The sequence below is a fragment of the Oryx dammah genome, unplaced genomic scaffold (assembly GCF_014754425.2).
Source record: "Oryx dammah isolate SB20612 unplaced genomic scaffold, SCBI_Odam_1.1 HiC_scaffold_20, whole genome shotgun sequence".
NCBI lineage: Eukaryota > Metazoa > Chordata > Mammalia > Artiodactyla > Bovidae > Oryx > Oryx dammah.
This window is the reverse complement of record NW_024070204.1, coordinates 22,502,485-22,511,111: the sequence shown is the minus strand read 5'-3', so window position 1 is coordinate 22,511,111 and position 8,627 is coordinate 22,502,485. Positions and strand designations below refer to the sequence as shown.

The 8,627-nt window shown below is 38.9% G+C and overlaps 1 pseudogene; it reads right to left on the bottom strand.

Moving 5' to 3' along the window:
* Nucleotides 1–908: 908 nt before the first annotated feature.
* Nucleotides 909–8,330, bottom strand: LOC120879256 (annotated as a pseudogene).
* Nucleotides 8,331–8,627: the final 297 nt, after the last annotated feature.

Sequence of the window (8,627 nt, the reverse complement as noted above, 5' to 3'; positions counted from 1 at the left end):
CAAGTGTCACAAACTAGAGATCCCAGAAGTAGATCTACATAAATATAATGAACTGATTTTTGTTAAATAGCAAAGGCAATGCAATGGAGCAAAGATAGTCTCTTCATCTTTGCAAAAAATGGTGCTGGAACGACTGGTCATTCACATGAGACAAAAATGAACGTAGAAAGACCTTATAACCTTCACAAATTAACTCAAAAGGGAGCACAGACGTAAATGTAAAATACAAAACTGTAAAACTCCTAGAAGTAATAACAAGAGAAAGCCTACATGATTTTAGGTATGGGGATGCCTTTTTATTTTTATTTATTTATTTTTTAATATTAATTTATTTGGCTGTGCCAGGTCTTAGTTGCAGCCTGCGGGATCTTTTGTTCCCTTTCATTGCGCCATGCTGGCTTCTCTCTAGTTGTGGCAGGGGCTTAGTTACCGCACAGGATGTGGGATCTTACTTCCCCAGCCAGGGATCTAACCTGTGCTCCCTGCATTGGAAAGTGTATTTTTTTTTTTCAAATCCAATATTATTTTCCTTTTTCTCCTCTCATACAGAACTTTTACACATACTGAATTTCTTGCATCTGTAAAATCCTTTGATGTTGGTCAGGTACCATTTTAACCCCTAAAACTTTGCTGGTATCAAAATATGACAGTTAACCAGTGTTAAATCTATAAAATATTTACATAGCACAGTACATTAAGTTTTAGACACTTGGCGATTAAATCACATAAAAATTGGACAAGACCCCCAACCTACATGTTCAGAATCAGGTGTTCACAGTCCGTATCTGGTGACTGTACATGTTCAAAAGGCAGCAGAGGCAACAGGCAGTCACCTCAAAGGACATGGACCACTGTTATCTGGAAGCACATTATGTTATCCCACAGTCATGTCCCACTCCACCTTTCTCTAAGGCGGTCTCATAATTCTGGAATGGCAGGTCTGGCTGATACAAAATGAAGACAGACAACAAAACATTTACTTTGTGGAGACATCCTAACTCCTACTATGCATGCATGGTGATCTTGAATGCAACTCGTCCTAAAAACTTGTCATGATCATTCTGGGTTTTTAGGTCAGGTGAACCATCAATCTTGCACTCAACTATTACATCACCATCACTACCAAAGTTGAGCTGGACAGCAACTAGTGACTGCACATAGCTCCCATGCAGTTTTGTTTTGTTTTGTTTTCCATAGTATGGAAATATTTTAAATCTATCTTTCCATTGGGAGGATAAATTGATAGAACTGCTGGGCATTCACTTTTTGCAATACAGTCTATCTTTGATTCTCCTTGAGGCTTTAATACAATTATTCTGCTAATTTTCACAAGAATACAAGGGTTTCCTGATTGCCAAATGTGGGATCATCCACACCACAGTATGCTTCAAGTAAGGAAAGAGGAAACTGACATGCTGTGAATTCTGGACCCTTCTGCTCAAAATAGTTTCTATTGGTACAATCTGTGAGATTCTTCTGTTCTTCTAAGCCAAACGGCTTTAAAAATTTCTTAAGGTCATCAATGTACCCTTGATAGGATACTGAATCAGACAGGCTGAATGAAAAATCCAATGCTGGCACTGGTTTTGGAAAAACCTCAAGTCCAGGACTGGGAATCTGGTAACGATATTTTGGAATCATCTTCCTTCAGAGTCTGAAGCATGGCCCACATCGTGAATGGAAAGAGTGCAGCCAGGAACCCATAAAAGACTGGAGAGAAGAGTAAGATCAAACCCCAGCTCTTGGCGGTGCGCCCCAGGAAATCTCCGGTGGTCTGGTTGTGATTGAAGAGCTTCCACTCGGCCAGACTCCGGTTGAAGGACTTCTCTGTCTCTCTTCTTCATGATGTGTGCGCCTACTGCCAGGGGAGTGGCGGGGCGGAAGCTGTGAGGAGGGTGGAAGCACATCCCTGTTAGAGCAGAGCAACCCTGAAACGTTGGCAGAACGCGCATCGGCGGAGGAAACCTCCTCAATGCAGTGAGCGTTCAAGCAGGAAAGTGTATTCTTTATTTTTTATTTTTTTAAGTGTATTCTTTATTATTATTATTTTATTGAAGGATAATTGCTTTACAAAACTTCATTGTTTTCTGTCAAACTTCAACATGAATCAGCCATATCCCCTCCCTTTTGAGCCTCCCTCCCATCTCCCTTCCCATCCCACCCCTCTAGGAAAGTTATTTTTAACTGCTGGTGTTTGTTGTTCAGTCGCTAAGGTGTGTCCGAGTTTTTGCAACCCTGTGGACTGCAGCATGCTAGAATTCCCTGTCCTTCACTCTAACCCAGGGTTTGCTCAAACTCATGTCCATTGAGTCAGTGATGTCATCCAAGCATCACATCCTCTGTCGTCCCCTTCTCCTCCTGCCCTCACTCTTTCCCAATATCAGGGTCTTTTCCAATGAATTGGCTCTAGGGATCAGGGGACCAAAGTATTGGAATTTTAACTTCAGCATTTGTTCTCCCAATGAATATTCAGGGTTGATTTCCTTTAGGATTATCTGGTTTGATCTCCTTGCTGTCCAAAGGGCTCTCACTAGGGAAGTTCTGATGATTCCTTTTTAGATATAGAATCAAAGGCACCATCCATGAAAGAAATAATAACATTTGCTTCATTGAAATTAAAAACTTCTAACCTGTAAAAGATAATATCAAAAGACAAGTCAAGACTTGAGAAAATATTTACAGAAGACACATCTGAACAAACTAAGCATACCCTTGTCATACTATTGAGCAGTCAAGCTCCTTCATATGTACGCAAAGGAGTTACAAATTATGTCTATACAAAAACATGCACTTGGATATTTATAGCAGCCTTATTTTTAACTCCTCAAACTTGGAAGCAACCAAGATGTCCATCAGTAGTTGAGTGTATAAACTGTGGTATATCCAGACAATGGAATATTACTCAGCACTAAAAATAAATGAGCTATGAGTTTTGGAACAACATGGAGAAATCTTAGGTGTATATTACTTAGTGAAAGAAGTATACCTAAAAAGGCCATATATGGTTTGATACCAAATGTACAACACTGGAAAGGGCAAAGCTTGGAGATATTAAAAAGACCAATGGTTAGTATGGTTGGAGGAGTGGGGAAAGGAATTGGTAGAGCACAAAATATGTTTAATACAGTGAAAACACTCTGTCTTATATTATCATGATGGATATATGTCCTTATACATTTATCTAAGCAGTGAGAGTTGTTGTATGATAGATTTTACAACACCAAGAGTGAACCCTAATGTTTTTTGGATGATAATGATATATCAATGTATGTTCATCCTTAGTAAAAATTAGCACTGAGGTGAGTGATGTTGATAATTGAGAAGAATATGTATGTAGGTGCAGAAATTATATGGGGAATTTCATTATCTTCCTCCCAATTTTGCTTAAAACTTATCTTTTATAAAAGTCTTAAAAGTGCACCAGAGTTTGAAACTAAAAACTGATGAAACTTCATCACAATTGCTAAATATAATATCCACTTATAAAATTTAATGATTTTTGTTTAGAATATTACTTAGTATAAAAACTGAAAGCAAGATTAATATAATTAAAAATCAAGAAAGTATTTTTTAAGAATTAATACAAAAACAAGTCACAAGAAACTATGAAAAATTGTCAATAAGTAACATAAAGAAAATCTAAATAAAAATAGAGATAAATCAGCTCATGATTAACAAATTTTAGCATTGTAAAGTTTGTAATAACTTTTTCAAGTAATAGGTAAATATGTTTATGTTCAAGAGAAAAATTTAACTGTGTATATTTGAAACTCTATACATTTGTAATTTTAAAAGAGTAAAAGTTCATTGTTAATTAATTTCTTATGGGAACAGAAACAGAAATCAGCTTAGCAGATACACAGATATACTACAGAACCACATATTTTAAAACATTTTCTTTTCTTTTTTTTTCCCCCAAAATCAGGAAAATAAGACTGATGGAACACACTAGAAAGCTCAGAAAGAGATGTACCCAGGAAGATACAGCAATAATGGTACCTGAAATAAATAAGGAGGGGTGGCATATCTAGGATTTGATTTAGAACAATCTGGCACACCACATGCAAGAAAAAAATGGCCCATATTTTGTTATTAAAAAAATGTAAAAAGAATTAAGATTGTGGGGTTAATTATAGAAAATTCCAGATGATAAATTGACAAATAATTGCAATCTTGAGTCAGGAAAACAGATCTTTAGAAAGCTAAAAAGGATAATTCATAAGAAGAAAATATAATGATTAGAGTGTATAAAAACCAGTGACTGTATTCAATGTAAAATTCTATAGTATGTTAATTAAAGCCAGATAGTCACACAATTTAAATGATATGTAAAGCATCTGTACAATGTCTAAAATAATTGGAATGCAGTACAAAATGGCACAGATTATAGGTCATTGCCTGTTTTCAAATATTGGCACATATCTGATTTTTGTTGTTATCTCTGTTTTTGTAATTGGCATATTTCTTAATGTCTTTGTGTATTAGATTTTTTTTTATGTTCCAGTGTTATTTTGATCACTGCATTTTTATGGAAATTAATCAAGTTCAGGCATGGAATAAGATTAGAACAGTGCATGGGATATAAACATCTAAATAAATACAGTTATTAATATGCATTAAAATATAAGCTATTATTTTGTCTTATTACTTATCATCTTTTACCAACAAAGGCATATAATTTAGATCACAAAGGGATATTTAAATTTAATAAGATAAATACAAGACAACAAATAGAAATATGGCCACAGATATAATTAGGCAATTCATAGATGGGGAAACAGATAATTAATAAGTAAAGCATATCAAACTTAAAGGATATGCAATTATTGTTTTCACTTTCTATCATCCTGCAATTTGCATGTAGTTTAAATTTATTGTTTCATGTGATTTAATTGGCAGATTTTTAAACTGTACATAATTAATGGAGAAGTGGATCTTAAATTATTTGCTGTCTCATCATTTATGAACAGAGTATAAAAACTCCTTAGTCTCAGAAGTAATCAGAGAAATGCAAATTTGAGAAAAGAGAAAACTTTACACTCATGAAATTGACCCAAATACTAAAAAAGCTAAGTTATACAAAAGTCTGGTGAAGATTTGGAACACAGAAAGCATCCTGTGGGCTTCCCTTGTGCCTCAGTGCTGAAGATACTGCCTGCCTGCCAATGCAGGAGATTTGGATTTGACCCCTGGTCCAGGAGGATCCCACATGAGTAACTAAGCCCATGCACTACAGCTGCTGAGCCTGTGCTCTAGAGCCCGAGAGCCACAAATACTGAGGCCTGCACACCCTAGAGTCCATGCTTCACAACAGGAGAAGCCACCACCGTGAGAAGCCTGCACACCCCAACTAAAGAGCAGCCCTGCTCACTGCAACTAGAGAAAAGCCCTCAAAGTCAAAAATAAACAAATAAATACATTTTAAAAAAAGAAAAAGAAAGCATCTTGTATCTCTGATGGGAGTATAAGTTTGTCAACAACCCTGAAAAGTCATCTGGGATTAGGCAATGAAAGTGGTTATTTGTATACCACAAGACTCACCTAGATTTCTTTTTTTTTTTAATATAAATTTATTTATTTTAATTGGAGGTTAATTACTTTACAATATTGTATTGGTTTTGCCATACATCAACATGAATCCGCCACAGGTATACATGTGTTCTCTATCCTGAACCCCCCTCCCTCTTCCCTCCCCGTACCATCCCTCTGGCTCATCTCAGTGCACCAGCCCCAAGCATATCTGTCTAATCTCCACTGTATACATCCCAGAGAAGTTATTACAAAAGTACTTTAAAACACTTCACATTGGTAACTATAATGTATTTGGGGGTTTCAAGATCATTTAGCAATAACCTAGGATTTCATCCTATTCAAATATCAGACATACAGTATGGAATATAGTCAACAACAAACTAGATATATACACAGCAGCATAGGTTGATACATACATAATGATGAATGAGAAAAATCAAGAAGGGAAAAATATATTCATGTAAATTAAACATTACATACAGGCTAAAACACACAACTAAATATATGTGTTCAAATGCCTATACAGACAGACATACAACATTTTTTACTAGAACTTCTAAATGGGAAGATCCCTTGGAGAGGGACATGGTGGGACACTTCAATATTCTTGGCTGGAAAATCCCCATGGATGAAGGAGACTTTCAGGCTATAGGCCATAGGGTTGCAAAGACTGAAGAGACTTACTTAGTGTTCCTGGAGTTAGGGAAATAACAGTGGGGATTCAGGAATAGAGTGGAAAAAAGTAAAAGAAAGAAATTGTCCATTTTTGGCCCACTGATGATAACATATTACCAATAAGAGAACAAGTTTGACATTTTAAGTTAGACAATTAATGAATGAATATTATACTGGTTTGGGGCTCTAGATTCTGTTTCCTTTGTGTTTGGCTTATTCCTCACCAATTGCACATATTAGGTGCTGCTAGCGGTAAAGAACCCGCCTGATGATGTAGGAGACACGAGACATGGATTTGATCCCTGGATCAGGAAGATCCCCTTGGAGAAGGGGATTGTGACCCACTCCACTATTGTCTGGAGAATCCAATGGATAGAGGAGGTTAGTGGGCTACAGTCAATAGCGTTGCAAAGAGTTGGCCACAACCTAATTGACCTAGCATGTAGCAAGCACATGTTCACTTTAAATCTGATCTTCTGAAGTTCTTACTCCCTCAGTGTGTTCATCATTTCCAAAACTTCTTGTTGGAGAAGGTCATGGAGAGGACTTGACTGCTTGTTGACCTGCAAGCTGGACCCAGACAATCAGAGATTCTTCCCCTATCCCCCACCCCAGAATGTATGTTTCCACCCATCATTCCAATGCTAAGAGCTATTTAAAAGACACAGCTTTGAGAGAGTAAAGTGTTGTTGAGACCATCTGGACTGAATATGTGACCAAATCCAATTAAGGTCTCTGTATAAACTTTTAAGATCCTGATAGGCAGATGCTGAGAACTACTTGTCTTGTGGCTGCCAAGACAAGTCTCATGTGTAAAGTTCCCTTGCTTATTAAACCTGGCACTTATTAACTGAGAATGGTCTGCCTCTTCTATGTTTTTGTTTGGTCTCTTCTTACCCTTTTTGTACAGGGACCAGTTTCAAATTTAACCCAGGTGCCAAACCAGCAATAGTGGAGTAAGCCAGGAGACTAAAGAAATGGATCTTGGGAAAAAGGCATCCACAAGGGAAATCCCAACCGTGGTGCTCAGTCACTCAGGCATGTCTAACTCTTTGCAGCCCTATGCACGGTAGCCCTCCAGGCTTCTCTGACCATGGGATTGTCCAGGCAAGAATGCTGGACTGGGTTGCCATTTTCTACTCCAGGGGATCTTCCCAACCCAGGAATCAAACCCAGATCTCTCGTGTCTCAAGCATTCGCAGGCAGATTCTTTACCACTAAAGCCACCTGGGAAGCCCAAATAGGTCATGAACCTCTACATGGGGAGTTGTGGCCCCTAGGATAGATGTCTGTAGACTATGTGGATGCTCTAAAAATGTTGGCTGATTTGATGCCCGTGTGTGAGGAACTGTGCACTGTGGAAAAGAGAGGAAATAAAGTCCTGTGCAAGGGGCTGGCCTCTGCTACGGGCTATTCAGCTGGGCACAGATCCTAAAATAGAGGTTGCAGCCTGAGTTAGAAAGTTGGAAGAAGAGCTAAGATTAGAGGGGAATGTATGATGGTGCATTACTCTGCAAGCTTTGGGGTTGGCAAACAAGATGGGAGAGTAGGATATTATGTCTGAGACCCCAGCTTGCCATTTTGCAAGGCTTGGCTGTGCTTAGGCACTCAGTCATGTCCTACTCTTTGTGACCCCATAAACTGTAGCCTACCAGGCTCCTCTGTCCATAGGGAGTCTCCAGGCAAGAATCCTGGAGTGGGTTGCCATGCCTTCCTCCAGTGGATCTTCCCAAGCCAAGGACTGAGTCCAGGTCTCCAGATTTGCAGGCAGATTCCTTACCATCTGAGCCACCAGGGAAGCCCAAGAATACTGGAGTGGGAAGTATATGGAGAGTACAGTCTGCATTGGATTAAGGTTTGGGCATTGGGCAGCCTGTGGGACCTGGAGAGGAGGGATTTTTTGGAAAGTGAGAAAAGCAAGAATGAATATATGGTGATGACTGACAATGAAATGGACTGTCTGATCCCCAGTACAAAAGAAACTAAGACACAGCAGCAACAATCCCAGTCAATGGGGCAACTCCCAATTCAGGAAATGGTGATGATGAGAGAACGTACTCCCACTGAACTTGTTGGTATAGCTGCCGTGTTCCAGCAAAAGGCCAGGAAAAGCATGAAGGCATCGTTAGCAAGGCTATGGGACACCTGACGGGGGTGGGGATGGTATGGTAACAGCTGACTTGGGGCAGAAAGCACAGAAAATGAGCAGTATTACTGTGCACTCTGCTCTCAGGCAGCACCTGCATAATGCTCAGGGCTTCAAGGTCTTCACTTCCTTATAAATTGCATTCTTCTAGCCTGCAGGAGGTTTGGCCCAATGAAGGGGATCTCCCTGGGCACATGGGGCCCTGTAAGTCCGTAAAGGAGGTGCAAAAAACTCATAGGGAGTTGGCAATGAGATGGTCTGTCTAAGTCCCTGT